The sequence below is a fragment of the Chelonia mydas genome, chromosome 4, assembly GCF_015237465.2.
Source record: "Chelonia mydas isolate rCheMyd1 chromosome 4, rCheMyd1.pri.v2, whole genome shotgun sequence".
Lineage (NCBI taxonomy): Eukaryota > Metazoa > Chordata > Testudines > Cheloniidae > Chelonia > Chelonia mydas.
The window spans coordinates 102,154,887-102,182,519 of record NC_057852.1 but is presented as its reverse complement, the minus strand read 5'-3'; the positions used below and the strand labels follow the sequence as shown (position 1 = coordinate 102,182,519).

The window sequence follows — 27,633 nt, the reverse complement described above, 5'->3', positions numbered from 1 at the left end:
TCTTTATAACAACTTTTTACATTTTTGAAGAATGTTATGTCCCCCCTCGGCCTTCTCTTCTCTAGACTACAAATGCCCAAGTCCTTCAAGCTTTACTCATAAGTCATGTTTTCTAAATCTCTTATAATTTTTCTTGCTATCCGCTGGACACTCTCCAATTTGTTCACATCTTCTTTAAAATGTAGTACTCAAAACTGGACACAATACTCCAGCTGAGTATGGTAATGCTGAATAAAGTAGATCAATTACATATGGCGCTCATGTTAATAAATCCCAGAATAACATTTGCCTTTTTCACAACAGCATCATGCTGCTGACTTACTCAATTTGTGATGCACTCTATCCCCCAGATCCTTTTCCGCTGAACTACCACCTAGCCAGTTATATACCATTTTTGATACTTTAATTAATGGATTTATGGTTTGGAAGAGACCATTAGGTCATTTAGTACGATCTCCTGTAAAACACAGGTCATAACTTTGTGGTCAAACAAGAGACATCCATTCTGGATTTAAAGACATCCAGGGATGGGGCAGTACAAGAAGCAGCTGGAAAACCACCCATCAATCAAAATTGTCATAACAAAAATATAAGCCCCATAAAATGTGAGTACACCAAATTTTCAATTTTAACACTCACTAACATCCTATTATGTTCACTTTATTTGCCCAAGTGAAAATCTACAAACTAAATAAGGACCCAAGCAGATTTAAATGAATGTTCTAACAATTTGCCCTAGCATTTTCCCTCAAAATTGTTATGGCAAATCACTTTTCCTAAAAGCAAATCCACCAGATTAATATTGCTCTTCATATACAAGGAGAGAACAGTAGTGTTGTGTGAAATGTGTTATTAAAATGTTACAGTGAAAGATTGGAAGCTGCCAAAAGATTACACGTTTGTTTTTCACAGACTATGTTTTAGTGTTGAACAAAGAAAATCAGAGAAACACTAGAGTACATCTACCATTTGTGACTCTTAGCAACATATCTCTAACTCTGACCTCATTATATATAAAGTCCATTAGGATTTAATAGGAATAAGATCACTAGAAATGACAGGGTTCTATAGAAAAGACTTTGAAACATATAATTTAACAGAATTCGATCCATGAGTGCAAGGGACTGGACTAGATGTCCTCTCGAGGTCCTATCCAGTCCTGCAATTCTATGATTCTATATATTTTTAAATATCATATAGGATTTAATAGATATTTAATATTTATTCCTGTTAAAGAATACTATAAATTGGTTTAAAAACTCTTTTTTGAAAGATTAATCTACTCTATACATCTCATATAAACTGAGCCTGTTATAACCTTTCAAATCCTCACTAAGTTATTAAAACATATTCTTAATGAAAAGACTTTTTATTGGTTAAAGTAATAAAATGCAATGTATTCAGTTTTAAATACCTTTCAGCATTTGAGTTCCAGCATCCCCTCAAGGAATATTAAAATATTGGTCCTTCTAGATGAGCATGCATCTTGTGGACTATTTCTGCCTCAAGTTTTAATATAGAAGTAATAAAATACTCTCAGAAGGACTGTGTTTTAACAATCAAGACAGTTAATTCCTGAGAATCCGGTCTTAACATAATAGATAATACGCCTTCGGCACACTCTGTTGTAATCCATTATCCATGCAACCTGAAGAAATTCTTTAATTGGAGTTTCTTTTGATCATGAAAAATGGATCCATCCACTGCGATTTTGTTATACTGAAAGAAGTTATGCAGAGGGATTTGCTGACACAAGACATTTCCATGCTAGGTGCCGGGATGGCTTCTGTGAGTTATATTTACAAGCACCCATAAAAACAGGCATAGTTTATTCAGTACAGCTATAGACATGTATTGAGTATGTTTAGACGAGGCAGTTAATAGAACCTGGAATAGAGAGAATATATACATGTCAATGTTATTTCATACAAACATAGCTGAATGGAAAATGTTTCGATTTCAAGCTTCCATTTTGAGTATGGCATCAAAAAGGAGACCACAAGATAACAATCAAATTATATCCACCAGAAATTGTCATGAGATCAGGTTAAATTTCTAGCATTCCTCTTCTCATTTACAGATATTATCACAAGAATGGTTTCACGTTCTGTCACTTTCAGTTCTCATTACAGTTATTGTCACTGAAATGTAAAACCAGAATTTCAATGCCCTAATCTGCAAAATCTGGTTGCAGACTGCACTACCCTGACCTTTTTAATATGCTGCTGTTTGATTTTCTGAGCATTCTTATTCTTCCTCATTTTCTGTATAAGTAATATGCAATGGAAAAGTAGAAAGAGAGTGTTAAAATTTCAATAGTGATTTCTGGTATCCCTGGTGATTCAAGAAAGCATCCCTATTTATACATGTGCTGAGCTTTAAACATGTGCTTTAAGCCTCATTAAAGTCAATGGGCATCACACATGTGTTTAAGTGCTTTCCATAGTGAAAGTGCTTCACCTGGGTCAGGGGTGGCAGCATAGAAGGGAAAGCAAGCTATAGTGGCCTACTATTTCCTCACTATCTCCCTGCAGGTGAGTAGGAAGGGGAAAGGTAATGGTGGAACCTTGACTCCAGCCAGAGCAACTGCAGGAGTGTATGTACTGTTTTGGTATAGCACTAACAGTGTATGTTATCCCCTATTGGGGGAGGGAGGTATGGGTCTAATCCAGGGACACCACAACTGTCCAGTACCCCATAAAAAGGGCTTTTGGCAAAGTTATATTATATACATTTCCCAGACCTGAAGAAGAGCTCTGTGTGGCTCAAAAAATTGTCTGTCTCACCAATAGAAGTTGGTCCAATAAAACATATTACCTCACCAACCCTGTCACTCTCATACTTTAGCAGACACTTACGCAAAATTAACTGCAGGAGAGAACACTTTTTTGGCATCAAGTTTTTGGATACATAAGCTTTTTGGCACAAATTTCTATTTTAAAGATGCCGAGGCATAACCACAAACTGAAAAATAAATAACACTCTCCTCTAAAGAGATTCACCTGTCTTAAAAATCAAGGCAAAGTATTTTTCTTACATATATTTTTGATGTTACTTAACCAAGATGTTGTAATAAGGTTAAATGATTAAATGAGCAGTACCTTTGGGAAGAGTAAGAATTGAAGACATATGGTTCTGCTCCACTGGACCCATAAACAAATATTCAGCTTCATTAGAGATTGCAACTAACAAAGAAGGTCAACCTTAATAAAACTATCAAAGTCAAGATTATCTAACATGAAGTCAGCAGAGTTCTTGTATCAGCAACTAGTTTATTTTCCTATAGAATGTGCCTATCTATATTCAAATGCACATTTTTTTTAATAGGAAAAGGGGAAAGAATCAAGATTACATAAGATTAGTAAATATTAGATCCCACTTGGATTGCATTTTGAAATAACAGAACAAATTACAGTAAAATAATTTCAAAACTGATTTATTTGGTAGAAATATACCAGACATAGATTCAGAGAAATGATCAGCTAATCCAGGTTATTCGTGAAGGGCCATACTGAGGTCTGGTATAAACAGGTACAATTCCATTCCATTTGGGAGAGTTGTTCCTTCCATCTGTTTATAAAAGGTCTGAATATCACCTGAGAGAAACCATATCAGGTTAGGGACATTTTTCCCTAGTTTATTCAAGGACTCATAGTATTCACAGATTTGTCTTTGTGACCTGGCTTCTGGATTGGAAAGGACTTTCAGCTTCTGTAGTGGATGTGTGCAATTAGAGTCTGATCCAAAGGCCATTGAAATCAACAACACTTACTGCTTTTACAAAAGTTGTCGTAACAAATAAAACAAACTGAGCTGTACACAGAGGATTTATTAAAGACATTTTTTATACTTTTAAGAACAAAACAGTTTTCAGAATCTGTAGGTGTTGTGGCAGAGTGAGCTACTAATGATCAGTGATGATGACAATGTATTTATTACTCATCTTTATTTTTACCTCTGATTTAATTTTAGTCCATATGTACAAAACCCAAATGTAGTTATTTTCACATCAAACTCAAAGTTTTCCTACACCATGGACATCAGGGACATCAAATTAAGGGCACTTTAACATACTCTCCACAATGCCTTTAGGGTTTTTACCACTGCACTCTTCCAATGGTGCTCAAAAGAATAAACTGCCATAGAAACCCTTAGGCTTACTTCACGTAAACATGTTGGGTCAAGGATTTGAATTGACTTAAATCTCAAATCACAGCTTGCTACTCTTAAGAGAGGCCATGGAGTCAGGAACATTTTTTTTCTCTCTCAGTACAATAACGAAATGCCAAAAATGGACTAGCTATTTAAGTCCCTTTTCTTCAGACTGATCTCATGGGAAAGAATTATGGCAGCTGGGAGAGCCTGTGTGTCACCAAATCATCCATCATTCCTGTTCTGTATTACAGATGAGTGTCATACGGTGGTTGAGGCATTTTCCCAGCCTATTCAGTAACTGGATTAGCACAAACTGTGTAGCACCAAGGCATTTTTTCTTAAGGTACTTTGCAGATGATCTTGTCAAAAAGGAAACTGTTGGAAAAAACAGAGTCCCTGTTTCTTCTCTGAAATGTAGAGAAGTGCTCCCTGCTGGCTTGAAAGCAAGCCTCTGGAATCAATCAGGTCAAATCATTGGTCTGGAGCATACATTACTACTGTACATCCTGGTTTTAGGTAAACCTTAGCTCATATAACTGTTTGAAGAATATTGACTTGGAGACTCAAAGTGTGATGGGAGGTTCTTTTAGTAAAACATTAAATGCAAAGAACAATCATGTGACATAGTATAAGATGACAAAAATCAGAACTTCCAGTTTTTCTGTTCTTTCTAAGCACAATACTTTAAGTTGATTTAAAAAGAAATGTGTGTCATATTCTTAGGTCCCTACCCAATTGTTATGCTGTCAAATTTCCTTTGGATTGACTGAAGTTTTCATGAGTGTTTCTGTAGTTCTTAAAACCCAAAGCTCTTGGTAACTATTACTCTTCATGAGGTGGTGGCAGGAAATAAATCAGTGGAGACACGGCCATCCAACCGATAGGTGGCTGGCACAAACAGTACAATACAAGAGTACTTTCACTTAAAGCTGTACTTTATTTTAGTCTCAAGCATTTACACACATCTGCAACAGGTTAGTAAAACACCCCAAAAATCAATAATTACCAACGTCAGAAGCAGTCTTTGAATGGTACAGTCCTTCCGATAGGCCAGTCTTTCAGCTGCCATTGGGAACCCTAAACTGTGTTCCTGAAGAGTCCACCTTCCCTATACTTTCTCTCCTTGTTTGTTTGGGTCAGTGCAGTGGTTCTTAACTCTGGTCTACCACTTGTTCAGGGAAAGCCCCTGGCACGCCGGGCCGGCTTGTTTACCTACCGCATCCTCAGGTTCGGCCGATCGCGGTTCACTGCTCCAGGCCAATAGGGCCTGCAAAAAGCAGCACAGGCCGAGGGATGTGCTGGCCGCCCTTCCCTAAATTTGTTAGTCTCTAAGGTGCCACAAGTAGTCCTGTTCTTTTTGTTTCTAGTGAGTTTCTAGTCAGCTTCACTTTCAAATTTGGCACATATAATGGTTTAGTTAGAATTGGGAAGAAATGTTTTACCATACCCAGAGAACATCATTGACCCAACTGCAATACCAGTTCTGTTTCTAGTTTATCATCCCAGCCTGACAAAACAACATATCAGAAATCTTTCCTTTAAATAGCTTCCTAAGTAAAAATTTCTAGTCCTTTGTCTCTCCTTGATCCTCTGAAAGTCTTATGTGTCTCCTCTTGTTTTGCATTTAAACTGAGATATTTTGATTAAATAACTCTCAAGAGGACTGAGATTATAATGCAATAGTCTTTCAAATAGTTTATTCTGGAGTGCATATTGCTATTATACAGTGCAGATATGAAATCTGTATTTCATAAATGTGTGTTTCAATGAGATCTGCTCAGGAGATGAATATCATGGTCATTGTTCCTGACACCACTGAATTATAAATAAAGTGAAGCCTAAATTGTTTATTTGCTGTGGAACAGCTGTATGAAAATCTCAGTTATTGATGGTATAGTAATTGCTTCAGAGAGGATATCCTTCAAATTATAGTGCATTCAACTTGAGATAGGTACTCTTAAATCAGATAATCAATTAAAATGGACATAAATCAATTCCCCCCCAAACTAGATATACAATAGTAAAACAAGTACATGCCCTCTTAATTGAGACACCAAATCAGAGACTGGGGGAATTATTCAGCTGTTAAGTGGGATTATACATCAGATTAAGTTCTAACTAATTAGTACTGTATGAATGAGACCAGGTATAAATAACCTGAACAATACTCAGCTTTCTCATTATGGTTTCCAGGAAAACCATTCTTCCTCAATGTCAAAAGATCAAGATAATTATAACAGAGATTCTGATGAATGTGAGGGAGACATGGTAGTACTCTATGGTCTGTCCAGTTTGACCGATCTATTTTTGTCATTAAATTTTACTCCATTGCTGCCATGCTCTTCTTGTGACTATCTACATGGTTGCTTAAATTGAATTTTGGAGAGGCATTCCTGTCTGATACAGACAAGTCTCTTAAAATAGATTTCACAAAATGTTCCTTTCTCTGTTGCATGCTCAATGAGTTTTAACGTCAGAATAAAGAATATGAATGATGGTTGTATAGTTAGAAAGGAATGCAAATCCCTTTTGAGAAAAGTTAGCAACAGAAAAACATAGTCCAAAAGATACGAATACAAAAGTGATTGCTTATTAATTCTTATTAGATATTAAATCCACAATCCTAGAAAGACTTCAGTGGGGCTGCTCACAGAGTATAAGGGAATATATTTGCATAAATGGACAATGGGGAGGAGTTTAAGTATATTAGGAATAAAAGGAAATCCCATCAAAAGTATACGTCAATTATTGGATGGTGTGACAAGATATACCTGTCCCATATAGCACAGGAAGAGGATAATCCTATACTTTGGGCTGAAGAAGCCATGCCCCATCGCCTGTGCTGGGCATGCTCCAACTGGAACCACAGTATAAGTGGGAGCAGCTCAGCTTAGTCTGGGCTCACTGTGGAGGAGAGACAGCATGCGTTGCAGGCTTCTGTTTGGAAGGTGTCAGAGCCCCAGTTCTCAGAGACCAGGCACCCCAAGACCCAGGCAAATACCAGGCTGCCAATGGAACCCCATGAGGGGAAGGAGTCATTGGGACCTCTGCCTGACAATTATCCTGGAGAACCGGAGATCCCACAGTCTATGGAGCAGGAAGACAGTGTAGGAAGTAGCCCAAGGGAACCAGACATTGATCTGGGAAAAGAGTCAGCATATTTCAGAGGGATCCCCGCTGACCCACTGGTGAATACACTCACTGCTGATAGGGCCCTGGGCTGGGACCCAGTGGTGTAGGGAAGGCCTGTGTCTCCCAACCTAGGCAGTTGACCCACCCCTGGGTGGCCCCATCGACTCCAGCCCTTAGGCCATATTGTCCTGAATCCGAGGACAGTCCTATCATCTCTGACCATTTGGCTTTCCCACAGTGAGAAGAAAAGCAGTTATTTGAATTTGACTGCGGGCTACAGAACCCAAATTGGCGATGGGGTATACCTGACCCATGACAGATGGAGATAGTAACATTTTTAATAATAATGATGGAACAAAGGCAGAAGTGTTCAATAGATGTTTGTGTTATGTATTTCCAGTCCATTGGTAACTGAGGACTGGAAATATGATCTACTAGGGATAAAGATTTTTAAAACAGCAACCTCATAAAACATACTAAAAAGTCCTAAAAGAGTTGCCTGAGGAAAGTTCTGCCCTTCTGATATGTTTTAATAAATCTTGGAATACCAGGGAAACTCCAGAAGGCAAGTGGGATAACCTAAGTAACAAAAAACCAGTTAGCCTGATATCCATTCCAAACAAAATAATGGAAAAGTTGATATAGGATTCAATTCCTACAGAACTAGAGGATAGAGATATAACTAATACCAGTGAGCATGATGTTATGGAAAATAGATCTCATCAAACACCCTGATTTCATTCTTTGATGAGATTATGTGTCTGGCTGAGAAAGATAACTGTGTAATTCAATAGACTTTGTAAGGAATCTGACACATTACCACCCAACTTTCTGATAAAGAAATTAGCAGTACAGTATCAATAAAGATCTCAAAAAGTAGTCGTCAATGGGTAAATCAACCTTAAATGGAGGTTTTTCTAATGGGGTTCTGCAGGAATCAGTCCTCTTCAACTGTTTCATCAATTTCATATTTATCAACGATCTGAAAGTAAGTATAAAATCACGGCTCATAAAATTTGTGGGTGACACAAAGATTGGCAGAATGGTACATTTGGGCATTTAGTTACAAGAAATGCAGGCCACACCTACAGAACGGGGGATTGTATCCTGGAAAGCTGTTACTCTGAAAATGATTTTAGGGTCATAGTGGAGATGCAATTCACCAAGAACGCTCAATGTGATGCTGTGGCAAAAAAGGCCAATGTGATCATTGGCTGTATAAACAGGCGAGTAGGGGGGAAGAGGAGGAAGATAATTTTACCTTGGTATATGACATGGAGAGATCAATTCTGTAATACTGTGTAAAGTTCTGGTGGAGAGGGTGCAGAAAAATGATTCAAGGGTTGGAGAAAATGCCTTACACTGAGATACTTGAGAGCTCAATCTGTTTTATCAAAAAAATAATAAAAGGTAACTTGAATTCAATGTATAAGTACCTTCATAGGGAGAAAATACTGGTTATGAAAGGGCTTCTTAATATAGCAGAAAAAGGCAGAACAAGAACCAAGGGCTGAAATGTAAAGCCAAACAAATTCAAATTAGAAATAAGACCCAACTTTTTAAAATAACAGTACTAACCATTGAAACAAACTACCAAAGTAAGTGGTAGATTCTCCATCTCTTGATGTCTTCAGATTGAGACTGGCCATCTTTCTGGAAGATATGCTTTAGCCAAATACAAGTTATTGGGCTCAGTATGGGGATAAATGGGTGAAACAATGTCCTGGGGTATGCGGGAGGTCAGAATGGATGGTGTAATGCTCCCTTTTGACCTTAAGCTCTGTGTCTAAATCTCTGCAGGATCAGTACCTGAAGCATATGTGTATCTTTACTCACGTGATATATACATGTTTAAATGTTTGCAGAATGGGGGCCTGAGTTTTTAATCAGAGCTTCATTAAACACTTATTTTTCAGTTGTTTGCCATATTGGTGTAGCCAGGTTGGTCCCAAAACACTAGAGGGACAAGATAGGGAGGCAATAGCTTTTACTGGTCCAACTCCCATTGGTGAAAGGGACAAGCTTTCAAGCTTCAGGTCTTCAGACTTGATGAAGAGTTCTGTGTAGTTGAAGAGCTAGTCTCTTTCACCAACAGAAGTTGGTTCAATAAAAGATATTACCTCACCCACCTGGCCCCTCTTTTCCAATTGGTTAGTTATTCTTTGCTTATCTAATGAAGTTTTGAAAGCTTTAAAAAAAAGTAGATTTGCTTTTGTTATGCCTTCCATGATGTCACACTTTTTGCATATAGCCAAATGAATTTACATAAAATAATTCAAAATGTACAGCAGCAAGGAAAGTGATGAGATTCTAGTTTTCCCACTGCAAGAATCCCTAGTTTATGCAATTAAAAACATCCACATGCAGTTTGTAATTTTCACCTGTTATTGAAGTTTAATGTACCAGTACTCTCTGCTAACAGGGGAAGGGATTGATGAGGGTTTTTTCTCCCTCTGTAACAGGAATTATTTCTTCAGGAAAAAATAAAAGTGTACATCAGAGAGTATCCTGATTCATCTATCATGATGGTCCAGTACTGAAACTGATTTACTTCACTTTCACCAATCCTTCATCATTTTCCCTCTGATTCCCCATGCTATTAAATTCTCTTTTTACTTGACCAAACAGGAACACTGAAAAGAGCATTTACTATAGAAGTACATGAATGGACTGTGGCCATAAGAAGTACTTGTGTCACTTGAGAAATATTCGCGATTATAAAAGAGAGGTGCATCAAATGTCAAAATCTCTTTTGGATGTAACTCACAAGTAACTAAAATAGTGCTCTGATTTTACAGCAGCCTCTTTTTAAAATTTTTTATCTTACTTGCCTATTCTGATAGTACCACCCTTGGAAATACAATAAGGGGAAAAACAGTTTGCTTCTTTCCTCCCTTTTGTGGTCTGTCTGACAGCTTATTCAACACATCTCCCACTACAACAGCTGTGCACCAGGATTTTTAACTTCACCCTGGCTTTGGTGATTCATAGATATCAAGGTCAGAACAGACCATTATGATCATCTAGTCCGACCCCCTGCACAAAGCAGGCCACAGAATCTCACCCACCCACTCCTGCAAAAAACCTCTTACCTGTATCTGAGCTATTGAAGTCCTCAAATCATGGTTTAAAGACTTCAAGTAGCAGAGAATCCTCCAGCCAGTGACCCATGCCCCATGCTACAGAGGAAGGCGAAAGACCTTCAGGGCCTCTTCCAATCTGCCCTGGAGGAAAATTCCTTCCCGACCCCAAATATGGCTACCAGCTAAACCCTGAGCATATGGGCAAGATTCACCAGCCAGATACCCAGGAAAGAATTTTCTGTAGTAACTCAGATCCCACCCCCTCTAACGTCCCATCACAGGCCATTGGGCCTATTTACCATGAATATTTAAAGATCAATTAATTGCCAAAATCATGTTATCCCATCATACCATCTCCTCCATAAACTTACCGAGTCTAATCTTAAAGCCAGATAGGTCTTTTTGTGGAAAGGAAAGATGCAAAAGTCCAGTTAACAGAATTCTTTCCATCCTGTCACAACATAACAGGTGTGCAAGTACCACTTTCCCTGCTGATTCAACTAGGGCATCTGTTTCGCTGGACTGAATGTTGTGCTAAGAGACCAGGGTTTTATTCCCAACTGCCATTAAACCACAGTATAGATCTTGAGAAAGCCTCCTAACCTCTTAGTGTCTCACCTCTAAAGTAAGGATAATGATTACCAGGCCTTTCAGGTCTATGGATACAAAAGTATGTGAAGTATTTTTATTTACAGCATCATATCTTGTATTACAAAATCAGGATTAAAACAAAAGGAGCACAACATACAATTTTGGTTTAATTAAATTAAAGTCACATATGTGACTATTTAACTTGCCCTCCTTTTCATCCTCCCAAAAGGCTTAGCTGACCCTGCTTGAGTTGCCCGGTTCAATATTCAATACTCTATTGACAAGTTATAGTGATATTGTTAGTAGATTGTAGTTAATTACTTTCTTAATCATTCCCAACCTTCCATGCACTACTAGTGAATGTTAAAAAATGTGAATTTGATGAATAGAGTGCACTATGTAATATATTTCTATGTTGTCAGTTGAATAAGGTCAGCAGTTTGGGGTTGAGATTAGATATCTGATCAATAATTTAAAAGATTATTCTTTTGTCCTTATGTTAGCCTGGAAGGCTTTTCTTTCAACAACAAAAACCCAAGAGAACTTAAATTACACTATACTGTGATAAAGTTACTTCATCCCATTTTAATGCAAGTTAAAAACGGAATGACCTTTTAGCTTGTCTGCTGAGCATAAAAATGAGGTAATTTATTGTTGTTTAGTATGGTATCAGGTGTATTTAAACAAAATGTTTTCTATTTGCCAAGTAGTTTCTACAGAAAAGAATAAAGAATTTCGTATTTAATTGAAGTTTCTAATGGGGAAACATCTGAGTGAACCAATCCCTACTGTAATCAGACCTGTTTGTTACAAATGAATACATAAAGTCGTAATGATTTACAATCAGGAAAAAAAAAGATAAAATAAACAAAACCAATATTTTAGGCTAATCTGGACTCTAGTTTTCTTTCTCAAAGAGAAAATACTAAACATACACTGGGCTTACAGCTGGTGTAAATCTGCATAGCTCCATGTAGTCTAAATACATTGTTACAAATGGTTTGTAATAAAAAAGTATTTTGGTCTGCCTCATATTGTGGTCAAACATGAACACTGGGGCAAGGAAACGTGGCAAGGGGTAAGGCAGAAACAGGCTCTACACTGGTGCTATGTGTGCCCATCCTGCACAGATGGATGGGGTGGTGGGAAGTGGATGGATCCTTTACTCCCCCAACATATCTTGCAGTGTAGGTAAGTGCCATGCCAGGGAGTGTACTCCATCTTCGAAGCAGCGGGGAGACTGGCAGGGACATTTTTACTTGGGGAATCATAATCTCCTTCCCAGGCTGCTTCATAGTACCTCGTATGACGGATAAGATCGCAAACTGATCATCTAGGCCTTCACGATGGATAATTAGTTTCTGGAAATTTAAGCAATTAATCTTCTTACAGTTGTTTAGAATATATGTTTAGAAACTATCTGATATATTGACATAGTTCACAGTACTTCAGTTAGCTCAAAAGTAGACCATTTTGTCATGGATATAATCACTTGGTTTCTAGTTATCATGTAGTTGTGCTGGACAGCTCAGTGTTATTTAAACAAATTAGTTACTTTGGCTTTCACTGTTTCTATGAAAATAGATCAATATCCCAACAAATACATAGTTAATCATTTAAAAGAATCCCATGAATACTTCTCTCATTTCTCTTTAAATATATTCAAAATATTAATTCTTCAATTTGCATGAGAAACATCTGTTGTTGTCCAACATTAAATTAAAGCTGTATCACCTTTTTCAAAATTACATTCAGTGACCATACTATAATTACTAAAACAAATGCAATAAAATTATTCACAAGAGAGGATGAATAGACAATGCACTAATCCTGTGTTCTGAATGGGTCCCATCCTGCAACCTTGCTCTACACAATACTAACTCACAGAGCTGTCTACTGTAGAACATTATTATGCAACTCTGTTCATTTAATTTTGTTTTAATTGAACAGTTCCAGAATCACAGGAATAACTACATGGCAGGGGAGCATGTACTGAGCAATATCCATCTCCTGTGATGCATAAACTACTCATCCTGAAGTCTTCGGTGTTTATCACTCAGTGGTTCTGGAGATGTAAATTAACAAATACTGAACATGAGTATTTTACCAAATAGCTATCACTGCAAATATTCTCCTTTATTTTTTCTCTGCAATTTATTTCCTCTATTACTAATTTTCATTGAGATTTGAGATTATTTTACTTTATAGTACACATCAGTGTCTTTAATGTTATACAAATAGGCCAAATTCAGACACTACATTATTTTAGTGCCTAGTAAATTTAGCAAAAATGAATTAGCAATAGTTTACAGACACTTTTTTCAATAATTGACCTAAACTGAAAAACACGCACACACAAAGCGTGAACAATGTCAACAAATAGACTAGACATGAATAGTGTCTAAGGCCAGGTCTATATTACTGATCATTTGTATAACTACATTGCTCAGGGTTATCAAAAACCAACACCCCTGAGCAACGTAATTATACTGACCTAACCCCCCGGTGTAGACAGTGCTATGTTGATGGGAGAGCTTTGCTTCTCAAGAATGTGTATTAACTATGCCAATGGGAGAAGCTTTCCTGTTGGTGTAGGAGTGTCTTCACTCAAGTGCTATAGCGGTGCAGCTGCACCAATGCAGTGTTTTAAGTGTAAACCTGCCCTGTGTCTCTTAGAAAAGAATTTTTAGAGAATGATATAGAATATCCATGGACGGTGGAATTAACTACATCTGCATAGAATCTGTGTGGAATGTGGAGAGGATGGGAGATGATATTAACTTCTTCAACTCATGTCCAATCTATGTGTTTTCTGTGCAGCTCCCTTCTGGCTACTACTGCAGCTTATGGGCTGGAACGGTAGACACAACTCCTTTCCTTTGGTTCAGTGGGTCACCAGTGTCACTGGTTTTGCATAAAATCCATGATCCTCCCCCAGTTCACCCTGTAAACATCTTTGTCTCTTCCACCTCTCGTTATTCTTCTGAACCAGCATACATAGGCTGGCACAGTAACCGGTTTTGCTGCATGCAGCTGGTGTGCAGGCACCACCATTAAGCCACTCAGCATCTGACCCTACAAAAAAAAAAAGCCTAATTGGAATAGAGGTACTGGTTCCCACTCTTCACATGAAAAGTGAATTTAGCCTTGATAGTGAATTTTGAAGTTGTAATCACAAGGAAAATTATTCATTTTAAAAGATTCATTTATCCAATCAGGGAACAGAAATGTCCCATGTGACCTATATTCACAATTAGAATCACAAGAGTGTTGAACTATGTATGCTGAATACTCAAAGCAATACTCACAAAGCTAACAGTTTCATGAGCAATCCACAGGCTGAAATGTGTTTTGTAGAAAATATTCATTGAAACATTTCAAATAGTGTAAATTAATGGGAACATTTTATATTTTTCAACAGGTGTAAATAAGCATAGCTTATTGGCCTCAATGGGTTTGTGCCACTTTACATCACCTGAGTACCTGGATAATCTATTCTTGGACAATTCACAAACAAGAGAAATGGCCGAATACCCTGAGGGATGGATACTGCTCCTCTTACTCATATTGAGTAGTACCTTGCTTTGTAAGCAGAGCTATTTATTTCAATCAGACCTACTTTCTGAACTTTTAAAAAGAAATTTTACTAAAATATGTTCTGAAGGTAAGAAGGATTACTTAATACAGGCTTCAGAACCTCTTAGAGTAGAATTATACATATAGGTCTGTCAAGGTTCCTTCCCCACTCTGAACTCTAGGGTACAGATGTGGGGACCTGCATGAAAACCTCCTAAGCTTACTTTTACCAGCTTAGGTTAAAACTTCCCCAAGGTACAAACTATTTTACCCTTTGCCCTTGGACTTCCACTGCCACCACCAAACATTCATCTGGGTTTATTTATTAGGAAAGTGTTGTTTGGAAACGTCTTTCCCCCCCAAATCCTCCCAACCCCTGCACCCCACTTCCTGGGGAAGGTTTGGTAAAAATCCTCACCAATTTGCATAGGTGACCACAGACCCAAACCCTTGGATCTTAAGAACAATGCAAAAGCATTCAGTTTCTGAAAAGAAGGATTTTAATAGAAGTAAAAAGTAAAAATGAATCACCTCTGTAAAATCAGGATGGTAAATACCTTACAGGGTAATTAGATTCAAAACATAGAGAATCCCTCTAGGCAAAACCTTAAGTTACACAAAGACACACAGACAGGAATATCCATTCTATTCAGCACAGCTTAATTTCTCAGCCATTTAAAGAAATCATAATCTAACGCATATTGAGCTAGATTACTTACTAAATTCTAAGACTCCATTCCTGTTCTGTCCCCGGCAAAAGCATCACACAGACAGACTCTTTGTTTTTCCCTCCCCCCCAGCTTTTGAAAGTATCTTGTCTCCTCATTGGTCATTTTGGTCAGGTGCCAGCGAGATTATCCTAGCTTCTTAACCCATTACAGGTGAAAGGATATTTCCTCTGGCCAGGAGGGATTTTAAAGGTGTTTACCCTTCCCTTTATATTTATGACAACGTCTGATTTTTGCAAGGAATGCATTTTAAGTACTTAAAAAGGTACGAGTGCATAGGAAATAGAAATGTTTAAATAAGATTAAATTAAGTGAATGGTGTATTTGGAAATAGGGAATTTACATGCACAATTATGTATCCAACTGAGACTACCCTGAGCAAAAAAATATAATTTACAGAAATCTTTTTGTGCTCATAATTTCACACAGATCACTACACTTATGTTTATTTAATATACACATCCCTTTCTTATTTGTGCCCTTATTTCTCCTATGTAAACAGATTCTAACAGCCCTTTTCCCCTTTCACTCTAACAGTGACTCTAATATTTTTCTTGCTTAGCAGTAGAATTGGGTTTACACACTGAGAGTACAGGTGAGAGAATCTGCACCTATGTAAATAGTTTGTTGGAGATTGTTCACCTACTGTAGTTCTGCTTTTGAAGTTAATCCATCAGCTACTGTTAGCACGCACGTGGCTTGCCAGTGTGCTCTAATAAATAATGATCTATTTCACTGAATCCTGTGTCCCTTCTTCCTTCAGTTAGTAATTTCCCAAGGGGTGGAGGGGGCTGTGTGGAAATTCTGTCATATACATTCAACTAAAATCAAAACTATGTGTCTTCCTTCCACATTTCCTAATTAACAAAGATATTTTTGTTTAAAAACTTTGTCTCAGCAATTCTTTGTTCCTACTTTTCATGAAATGAAACTATAATGCAGAATGTATGGTATCATAAGGATTTTCATTACATTAGATTTTGTAACGGGCCAAGAGTGAGAAGAGTTACTTAACCCAATCAGTTTCAGAAACTGCACTGCTATAGGTGGTTAAGCCTTACATTCCCTCCCCCCCACCAAGACCCTGTGTTCTTATGCTTGCCTATTGAATTTCCACCCCCTGCCTCCCCCCCCCCCCACTTCTGACTGAGTGGGAAGGACAGAAGTATGCAGTCACTGGACTTCACAAATTGGAGAAATAAGATGGCTGCTTCATCCATGTCCTTTCCCAGATGGAGAGGTTACTTTCTTGGGTTCCAGTGGTGATTGGGTTCCAGCCACTGGGCAGTTAGCAAAGGAAGGGATCAGGCCCTAAATGGTTTTCCCAGCATCTTGCTCTCTCGGATGGGTAATAGCTAGACTTGAATAGCCTCTAATGGACAAGCACAAGCCCTAAATAGTCTCCATAAATATTGATGCTTCTGACAGGTTTTGACAAGTTGCTAACACCATCTCCAGCTTCAATTGACACGTTTTTTTTTAACTTTACCACACAGAATACTGCAGATCTTATTGGTGCTATAACTACCTACAGTTCTTAAAGCTCCACACACTGTAAAGTGGATGAGCAACAGCTAAGCATCAACAGTTTTTTAAAAGTTGAACCATGGAATCTGGGAAGCTGGATGTCTACTATCTAACTTTAGGGTTGAAAATTCAAACTGCTCTGCAGTGTTTCAGCTGCACAATTCCCACTGACTCTATTAGGATTCACACAGCTACAACCCACACAATTCTGTACTTTGCAAATTGACCTATAAGTGACAAAATTGGAGGGGGGTTATTTAGAGCAGACGTTCTAATGTATACACCTCCTCCCTGCTAGTGACACTTTTTCTAAACAAACTGCAGGTTTCATTGCTGCTGTCATTTGGAGCTAATGAGAAAAATATCACATAATGAAGTTATTGGATTTGTTTTGATTCAAGTTGCTTATTAATGATGCATGTGGACAAACACCTGCCTCTTTCCAGACCTCCTCATTATTAAAATGACTTGTTTTAGATATTTTCTATGTGCTTTATTGCTTCCTACGTGTTTATTTTTGTCCTGGAAGAATGGTTTAATGGCTAAAGAACTATACTGGAGCTCTGAAGATCTTGGTTCAGCCACAGGCCTCCTGTGACATCTTGGGCAAATCACTTCATCCTATCTTATTCCTCAATTCCTGATCTGTGAAATGGAGATAGATAGGGAAGAACTTGCAGAGGATATATTTGTGGATGATTGTAATGTACTCAGATATTATGGTGATGACAGCCATAAAAATACCTTGATAGATGTGATGCAATTTTTACCAATTGGGTTTTTATTTCAGGCTCTTTTGAGACTTTTTGATCTTCAATCTTGTTTGCAGTATTTTTGTAGCTGAGCTGGTCCCAGGATATGAGAGAGAGAAGGTCAGTGAGGTAATATATTTTATTGGACCAACTTCTATTCATGGAAAGGACAAGCTTTGAGCTTCATAGAGGTCTTCCTCATGTCTGGGGAAGATAACCAGAATGTCCAAACTAAATATATGGTGGGACCAATTGTTAAAGGGTTCAAAAGTTAGTAAACTGGAGGGAAGTTATTTAAAGCAGGTGTTGCAATGTATGCAACCTCCTCCACTTGCAAGCACCCACGTGGTCCTCTACTTTAATCTGTCCTACTGTCCCCCACCTTCACTTTCTGGATTGGAAAGATAATTATATTTGAAGCAAGAACTTAAGCTCCTATTTCTGAAAAACCTTGACTTCAAATCTTCCAATGTATTATAAGATGTCTGGAGTTGATTGTTTACTGTTGATAGGGATAGCCATGGTCAGACATCTAGAGAGAAGTAATGTAATGTTCCAGCTTTATACATGTGTGTGATAATGGTCTTTAAAAATGTTAATCTCATCAACTATCTGTCTCTATTTTATCCCATTGCAAGATTAGGGGGTTATATACCACAAAACATATAATATGTATCATATGCAATATTACAATATATCATTAATCAACTGCCTCAGTTACATGCAATGCAAAGACGGTGGTGACAGTTTCATCCCCTATAATTAAAGGAAGAATTTTCTAATCTTTTTTCTAGACCTTGACCACACAACATAGTATGTCAGATAATAATTAAGATGTGGCAAGTCTTTATCCTCTCTAAAAATAAACAAGGACAATTGGAATTTTAATATTCTGACATGGATGGGGGGGGAGGTGTTTTTCCTGACCACTTCTTGTATTTTGAAAGCAATATAAATTATAGTAACTCTTCAACATTTTAATCTACTTTTACTCAATAGCTTCAGTAAATTAATTGAAATGAAATGTAATCCTTTCACTTTTTCAGGTATTGTTAGAAACAACTGTTCCTGAAATATACATTAAATTAACTCCATTAGTGAATCTGTCTTGAGTTCATATCCATTCCAGATATCTAAAATATTTCCAATATGGTAGGACATGGCAAACACATTATGATTCAATTTCATGATCAATATTCAAAGCAAATATACACAAGTTTTATTATTTGCCAGAATTACAAGCCATTCATAAAATGGTTTATATAAAACAGATTTTTATTTTTTTAAATTAGGTCATTTTCATTCCCTTATGACACAGTATTTACACTTGATTGAATTCAAAGGCTGAATAAGCATAATCTTTTTAAATAATTCAATAAATTCTCCTAAGTGTCAAAGAGACAGTGTTAGTGATGATTAAGTAAAGGGATATTGTACAAGTTAGTATTGCACTGGAATTAATTATTGAGATATGTATATCAGTACTCAGTCAGCACACATTAAGGGAGTATTTGTGGGGTATCACATTAATCCTTTCAGTCCAGGATCAATGAGAGTCAATAAAGGGTCAAGGAGGGATAGCCTTGCAAGCTTTTTAAGGTATGAATTATTATATGGGGGTCCATAGGCTCCACAAAGAGAACAGTGATAGTTGGTAAAGCATTTGCTGAATAAAATGTGATCATTATACAATCTTTGTGTAAAGAAGGATAATTATAAACTTCATGGGCATAAGTGATTCTGATATTCTTGACAAATCTTATCATAATTACAATATTATACTTACTTATCACTCTCACCAGGAAGCATCAGGAAATTATATTTGGTGGCAGCTCAAGTACTGAAGAACCAGGAGTGGAAAAACTGGGGGGTAGAACACGAGCACTTTGAAATGCACTGAAAAAGAAAAAAAAAAGTGCACCAATATTTTCAAAACAAAAACAGTTTGATACTGTCTCCTGCCCCCACAACATAATCCTTTTCTAATTGCATTTTCCAATACAAACATTTTCCCTTTGACCAACTAAAGATAGACAAATGGGATAATTTAGATCCCAACACCACTGATCAAGAAAGGGGATTTATTATTCAAATCATCTTTTAAAACAAGATAAGGAAAGTATTAAAAATAGGCTAAAGTAACCCAAAAAACCCATCCAAAATACTTAATACATTTCAATTGGTATTAAATTATTTAACAGTGCAATTAAAATTATGATTAATTGTGATTTTATCATGATTAATTGTTTTGAGTTAATCTCGTGAGTTAACTGCGATTAATCGACAGCCCTTAATTAAAATAATAGCAAACCATATGAAATAGATAAGAAACACTAAGATAGAACAACTCTGCTGCTCTTTCACGAAGAAAACTCTTCTGGAGACATGCGCAATACTAATCTTATAGTTTTCACTGTCTTCTCTTTATACATTTCAACATCAAAAACCATCTGACTGAAAAATTTTACATTTAATATAATTGTAAAAAAGGTATTTTGTATTTCTAGCAATGTAATTTGACTACTGAAGTGAGTGAGGACTATATTCAAGGATGGGAAAGCCATTTACTTTCTAACGAAAGTTGAAACGGTGTGTGCCACTCTAAATATACATTCTAAGTGTTTGTAACAAGGTTAGGCTTAACTGCCAAGTAACCAAAAATATTCAGGTTGGCTTAAAAATAATGAAATTAAAAAAACCCCAAACCCTAATGTGATTTCTTTCATTGCCCTTTTGGTTTTGGGAGATTCAGGCTGCACTTGGGGCAAGCTTCTCTCTGCAGTGCTGAGGTCTAGAAACTTAACTCTCTTTTAAAAATAAAACGTAGGATTGTTACATAATCAATTGCCTCTAGGAGCTGGGGCTTTAAGTAAACCATATGCTATTATGTGACTCATGATAAAATTGCAAGAATTAGAAACACTGCTTTATGCATGTGTGGTACCACTGAGTCCATGATGCTACTTAAATCTGGAATTCAGTGAATCTATACTTATACATAATGTTATTCACATGTACCTGTGCTTGCAAGATCATAAGACATCAGAACAACAAGAAAACATAAAAAGGGATGAGAAAGGAGCAGGGTGATGGGGATGATATGTGGTTAAATACAAGGCTAATGCATGTGCCCTGTTGGTTATTGTTTCTGTGTCAGTTAATATAAATTGTTCCCATGGAATTAGAGCTATAGAGCTTGAAGAAGTGGGATTTGGAGAAAAGACATAAAGGACACGATTAAGGCTACATTGTAGTCACGGGTATTTTTTGTAAATGTCATAGACAGGTCCGTGGCAGTAAACAAAAATGCACAGCCTGTGACCTGTCCATGACTTTTACTAAAAATCCCAGTGAATAAAATGTGGAGGGGGCTGCCCAGGGGTCCTGTGGGTGCTGGGGGAGGGCAGCCTGGCTGCTTGCGGGGGGCGGGGGGGCGGAATGCCTGGTAGTGCTTGGGGGAGGGGCGGGGGGGTTGGCGGGGCTGGTAAGCTCCTTACCTGGCTCTGCACCTCCCCCTCCAGCAGCAGCAGAGTTTGGGGAGAGAGGATTGGAGCACAGGATGGGGTGAGGCAGGCTCTGGGCAGTGCTTACCTGGGGGGCTCCCCAGAAGCAGCAACGTCCTCCTCATTCAGCTGCTAAGCAGAGGCATGGCCATTGAAGCTCTCCATGCTGCCTCTGCCAACAAGCACCGCCCCCACAGCTCCCATTGGCTGTGGTTCCCAGCCAATGGGATCTGCGAAGACTGCACTTTGAGCGGAGGCTGCCTGGCCACACCTCCACCTAGCAGCAAAGCAAGGGGGATGTTGCTGCTTCTGGGGAGCCCCCCTCGTAAGTGCTGCCCAGAGCCCACCTCACCTCATCCCATGCCACAACCCCCACACCCAAATGGCTGCTGGAGGTGGGGGGAAAGCAGTGGCCTGAGACTGCCATAGAAGCAGCTGGTGCACAGGCTGCCTGAGCTGCCCCTGAGCCAGGTGCACCAGCCACTGCAGAAGTCATGAAGGTCATGGAAAGTCATGGAATCTATGACTTCCATGACCTCCATGACAAACTCACAAGGAGGCATCTCCAGGCTGATGGGGCAGCCTGAAAGAAGGGTCAGAGGTAAGAATGGAGAAGGACATGCAGGGGACATCCAGACAGATGGCTTGGGCAGAGCAACATGGCCAAAATCAGGAGCAAGGAGCCAGGAGCAAATGGGAGAGGGAATCTGAGCTGTGGAGTCTGTAAAATTTTAATATAGATATACACTTTTCACAAACAGGGATATTGTAAATAGATTCCTGTGCTGGGAGCTACATTTTGGCTTTTTCCCCTCCCCCTGCCACTTCTAAAGCGCTCTGTCAAGAATGTCAATTTCTTTTTTTAGGATAGCCCTTATATGAGAAAATATTGATGAATGTACAGTGCAATGTCTTTCTAGAAGAGTTTCCCATTTGAAATGTAAATGTTAGAGCAACTTTTGTTTAGTGGAAAAATAAATAAAGCTGGGATCCCTAATGCCGCAATAGATTTGTTACACAGCTGGCTTAAATAGATACTCTATTTTGACTGGTGGTTTTCCACAAGTGCCACATTTTCACTTTCAGTTAATAAATTTGTTTGCATTTTAATTTCTAGTCTCAGTTGGCATTTTACTGTTTTGTGAATAATTAATAACCCAAAATTATTCTTAAGGAGCTAGCCAGAGATTGGTCTTGGTGTGCTGGATCTGCAGGGAGAGTTTGTCCTTTTGGGATTTGCCATGATGATGATAATGTGAATGAATGAACATTTTGGGACAAATTCTGTCTTCTAAAGCTAAATATATAACCCCCATTTCAGGAATATCCAGGGCTAAAATTTGGCTTTTTTTAGGAACTGATCTTACAAGGGGCCAAAGACCATCTGCCCTCTTTAACTTTAGGGTCAATGGAAAGTGTGGAGTGTCTTTCAGGAAGCACTCAGACCTTTGTACAATCCAACCATTACTGTCAGCCTGGTGTCAGTCTAAGGCCTGGTCTGTACCTAAAACTGAGGTTGACCAAATTGTAATTCTTAGAACTGTGAACAATGTTGCACCCTGTGCAACATAGTTAGTTCGACCTAACACCCACTGTAAGTACAGTTAGGGTGATGGAAGAATCCTTCTGTCAACCTAGCTACCACCTCTCAAGGGGATGGATTTATTACAATGACGTAAAACCACTTCTATTGCTGTAGTAAATGTCTACACTACAGTGTTACAACAGTGTACCTGCAGCACCACAAGTGTAGCACTCGTAGTGTAGACATACCCTAAGAAAGACAGGATTCTTTCTGAGATTAAAAAAATGATTACATTATATATTTCTTATTACTATGATGAACTCCATTGATTTTTGTTGTTTTTTTGTTTGTTTTTTTTGAGATGGGCTGATTAGAACTGAGCATAATATTCCAGACAAGGACATAGTATTGATTTATATACTGGAATTATAATTTTATCTTTACTTATAGCCCACTCTTTCTGCATCCCAGCATTGTTTACCAGCATTTTCTAGTGGTTGCAACAATGTTTTGGGAATCAGGAGGCTTCGGTACTAATTACAGCTCAACCACTGACTTGCTTTGTGACTCTGGGCAAAAACACCTCATGCTGTGCCTTTCTTTTTCCCCCACAATCCTTTGCCTGTCTTTTACTCTGTAAGCTTTTTGGAGCAAGGACTCTCCCTTAGTATGTCTATATATAGCATCTAGAACAATGGGGCCCTGATTTCAGTTGGGGCTGCTAGTCACTACTGCGATACAAATAAGTAATCATAATAATAACTTCCACCACTGCATAATGAACGATGGTTTTCAATCAAGCTGTCCACACTGATGTCCTTAGTGGTTACAGTTAATTTAGAATCCAGCAATATATACAAGTAGTCCAAATGATTGCTTTCAATATTCATTACCTTGCATTTTGAGAGGACGTTTCATAAGTAAGTAAGTTTGCAAAGCTCATCACCCAGGTATTTCCTCTGGCTGCCTCTTGCTGGTTTCTCTCTGGAAGGGGTGATCTGTCCCTTGGATAATAGTATCAAAATGGCAAAAGATTCCCTCAGGCAGTTTTAAGTCAAGTCCTTACATGAGATAATATTCATAGCAAATGCTTTAACTAAGTCATGATTTAGGAGTCTCTCAATTTGCAAATTTTACCTCTTTTGACACTAGAGCTGCAAAATGATGGTAAAAAGGGATCAACCTGCTTTCTTAAAAAGAGTCTGAATTGATTCTGAAGACTTATGAAAACAGTGGGATAAGATAGTTCTGACTCACTAATAAGCATTACCCATCAACTGCCAGGGTGCCTAAATTGGACGGTAATGCCATTTTGGGACACTGGTTCAGCACCAATTATAACCAGTGATAGCTATCATAGGAGATGAATTTAGTACTTTTTTTCTGTTCAGATTGATCATACAGATCATAATGATTACAAGTTTGTTTTTCAAAACCAGTTAATGAACAATTTTAATTAACATATTTCATCTAGGAATTGTTCATAATGAATATTGAGTTGATTATTTTCGATGCAAAATTTAGAGATCAAATTTTGTGGCCTGCCATCTAAATCACATGGTTCACTGATGGGAGGACCTAAAATTAATTCAGCTTTCATGTGAAAAAATTCAGTTTTGTCATTAAACAAACTTTGTTTTGCGATTAAAACTTTGTTTGGGGAATAGATGTTTGCTTTGTTCAAATACTCACATGGAAACTTTGCTTCCATTAATGCTCTGAAACAAACAAGTAGATATGAACAAGTCACATCAAAACCCAGGATGAAGTCTGGGCCTCCATTGAATTCAACCACAAGACTTCCATAGACTTCAATGGCACCAGCATTTTATCTAGTTTCAAATTTTATCCAAATCAGCCAGCTCTGTAAGAAGTAAAGGCAAAATGTACTAAATCACTAATAGTATTTCTTACAGCTCCCTTTATATTTCTTATAAGTGTCCCCTCCAAATATTAACTGGACTTATCTGATATAGTTGGAGACTTGGAACAAAGAATGTTAATATCTCTTCTTATTCTTGTTTCAAAACAAAATCTGAACAGTCCAGAGATGACCAGAGACAACATTCCAGTTCACTTCCTGACATCTGAGTATTGAATGTTTTACTGCTCTCTGCACAAATGCATCTTCAGATGTCACAGAATTCTCTCTCTCTAAGTCTTAAAGAATTAATATCAGATGCACGTCTTCAGCACAAATGTGTTGTTTTACAGATGATTTCCCAAGGCTCATCTGCACGAGAGGTGTGTAAATTCTGGTATGCACGAGTGTGTCACACACTAACCAATGCAAATGGATTCTGCTGGCACACAGTAAAAATTACCTAGTGCACATTAACTAGTACCTTTTGAAACGGGACTACATTAATGTTTTTATCACATGAGCCAGTTCGTGCATGACATGCTACTGCACACTAGAATTAACACTACTCTGATGCAGAATACTGCACCATGTAGACAAGCCCTTATATAATTTTTGTAGGACTTATAGTGTGCTGTGGAGTCATACAGAAGCCAGGACAAAAGTCAGAGGAAGGGGAAAACTAATTTGCGATCTGTCAATGATCTACTCTCTCATTTTTTTGTATTAAATCAGTTTAACTTTCCTCCCTTGCTTTACTACAGAATTTTTAAAAACAAAAATCCTATGGTTTTTCATAGCTAACCTCCTTGATGAGTCTTCTAGAACAAATGGCTTGTTCTGTAAAGTCATCCTTGTTATTTCATTTTAACGGTATAATGTGTACTTAATACGGAAATGCATTCTTCTTTATTAAGACTGTTTCTATACAGAAACAATGATCCCACAATCATTGATAGCTAATACATTTTGTTCTCATCTGCTTCCAAGTTTTGCTTATTGTATTTTAAGGATTGGCTCAAGTGACAGAATTTGTCACTTGAATCCATTTCTTCATCATCATTTTCCAACATTTGGGGTGTTTGAATCTCCAGGTTTGGTTTGACATGCATGGAAAGAGGCCCTTTGTGAAATTCATATCTGGTTTTTGAACCTCCCCCTGAGTTCTGGCAGAAAGAGGTTTGGATTTTGGGATTTGTTTCAAGGCCCTCTGCACTGTATCAATATGCTGAAATAATTTCTGTATCCAGAGATACTCCCATTTCAGACTTTCCAACCATAAAGTAAACAACTGAAACTTTGTTAGATAACAGATCCATTCCCAGTAAATCTAATAGCATAAAGGGCGATGAGAAAAGATAGATTATATATATCACAGTTAAACAATGGGTGTATTAAATATTCTCTTTGTAAAAAAACAAAGCTAAACACTATTTTGTTGAGTAGTTTCTAAAACAGTTTAAAGGACGAATGTGTACAAGAGTGAAATAGGAAGAGGGTGGAAAAGCTTTATTTAATCAAGGACTCCTATAAAGATATTGTGAATTATCTGATATTAGTAACTTTTGGAACTTGATTATCCCAAAATATTCCTAAAAGAGGCTATATTTAAGTCAGCCACTACTTTGTCCACCCTACAAAACACAAGACCCAGAAAATAAGGTAAGAAGTTTATGGATGTCAAAGATGATTATACACTGAATGTTAATGCACTGTATTAATAATGTAGGCCAAAAAAATTGGAGTGCAGAAGCTTGGGAGGAATGCTATTCTTCAGTCCTGAGTACACTGTTCCATCACTCAGACTCTTCAGGGCAATTTAACAAAAACCACACAAAACACATGATGTTAAAATTGCTCATTAGTGGATGTAATGAAATAGGATTAAAATGGTGTGTACAAGGCAGCAATTAAGAACTACAACATATTTCTCTCACCTTGAAATGGGTACACATGGGAATAAAACTCCAAAAACATAAATCAACAACAACGCAAGTCCCTACAATAAAGGTGACCTATATGCTGGTGAGATAACAAGTGTCTTCTAGCCACCAGCAACACCAGAAGTGTTGAAGGAATGTCTGCCTTTCCATATTTGTATCTCTTCAGAGCCTCAAGGGTAAAGGATGTGCAGATCAGAACACATTATGTCAGACAAAAGACAGGTGTATATCCTAAGCTCTTCCATAGAGATATTTTTATACCTTTGCTCCCAGATGATATAGCATCTGTCAAATACAATAAATCAGATGGATTTATGGACTACTCCTTGAAATTATAAATGCAGTGTGAAGCAGTATGTTCAGTAGAATTTGTATTCAAGTGCTCATTAGACACACGATATTTGAATAGATTAAAAATCTACAGATTCCCAAAAATTGGGTAGGTGAAATCTATATAATGGGAAATAAGGTGTTTGAAAATTGTGCCCGTTTGCTCACCTCAAGTTTATACCTTGTTTTGCTTTGTCTATGCTTCCATCTGTGGCCTTTGAAAGGAATGCATCCTAGGCAGTAGACTCCCAAAGAAGAAGCCCTAACAAAACCAAAATCAAAGTACACAAGCTTCTGGGATTCTGCCATCTCTGTCATACTTCATAATCTGACATTCCTATAGTGATTTCCTGAAAATTCCTGAATGCTGAGGAGGTACTATGTCCTGCATCATAGAGCATTACTGAGTCACCTTCCTCCAAATTGACCTCTAAGGACTTGATTCATAAGGGGGAGTTAGGCAGTGCAATGCCCAGCTTTTAAGTACTGTGCCACTTAGCGACATTTACAACCCTGAATTAGGGGCCCCATAAATGCAAGGTGAGAGTTAGATGCTGTAATGGGGTATATACTTCATCCTGTCTTTAAAAGAGGTATTGTGGGACTGAGAGGCTAATTTACCCATTTAGCTGCACCTGGAGGGTGGGCAACCCCAATTAAAGATGAGTCCCAGCTGAGAAAGGAACTGGGTGGTTTCTATAAAGGCAGGAAGCCTGGAACAGAAAGGCACTGTAGGGAGAGAAATTCTACAGCTGTTCTTTGGGACTAGCAAGTAGAAAGATCAGGATGGTCAAGGTGGAGTCCTCTACTGAGTAGTAAAGTCTAGCTAGAAGAGATAGTTAGCCACTGAGGTGGAGGAAGCTCTGGTGGTGAGGTCTGATAATAAAGAAGGTTCTAGACTTCTGGGAGAGAGTCCTGGGAGGTGTT

The 27,633-nt window shown here is 37.9% G+C and overlaps 1 long non-coding RNA gene across 1 annotated transcript; it reads right to left on the bottom strand.

Moving 5' to 3' along the window:
- Positions 1-1,314: 1,314 nt before the first annotated feature.
- LOC122465369 lies at positions 1,315-27,145 on the bottom strand. The gene is made up of 3 exons (XR_006290162.1): positions 26,875-27,145; positions 19,331-19,440; positions 1,315-1,887 (listed from the first exon to the last, which is right to left on the bottom strand). It is a non-coding gene; the product is annotated as an uncharacterized LOC122465369 (long non-coding RNA).
- Between the last annotated feature and the right edge of the window lie 488 nt (positions 27,146-27,633).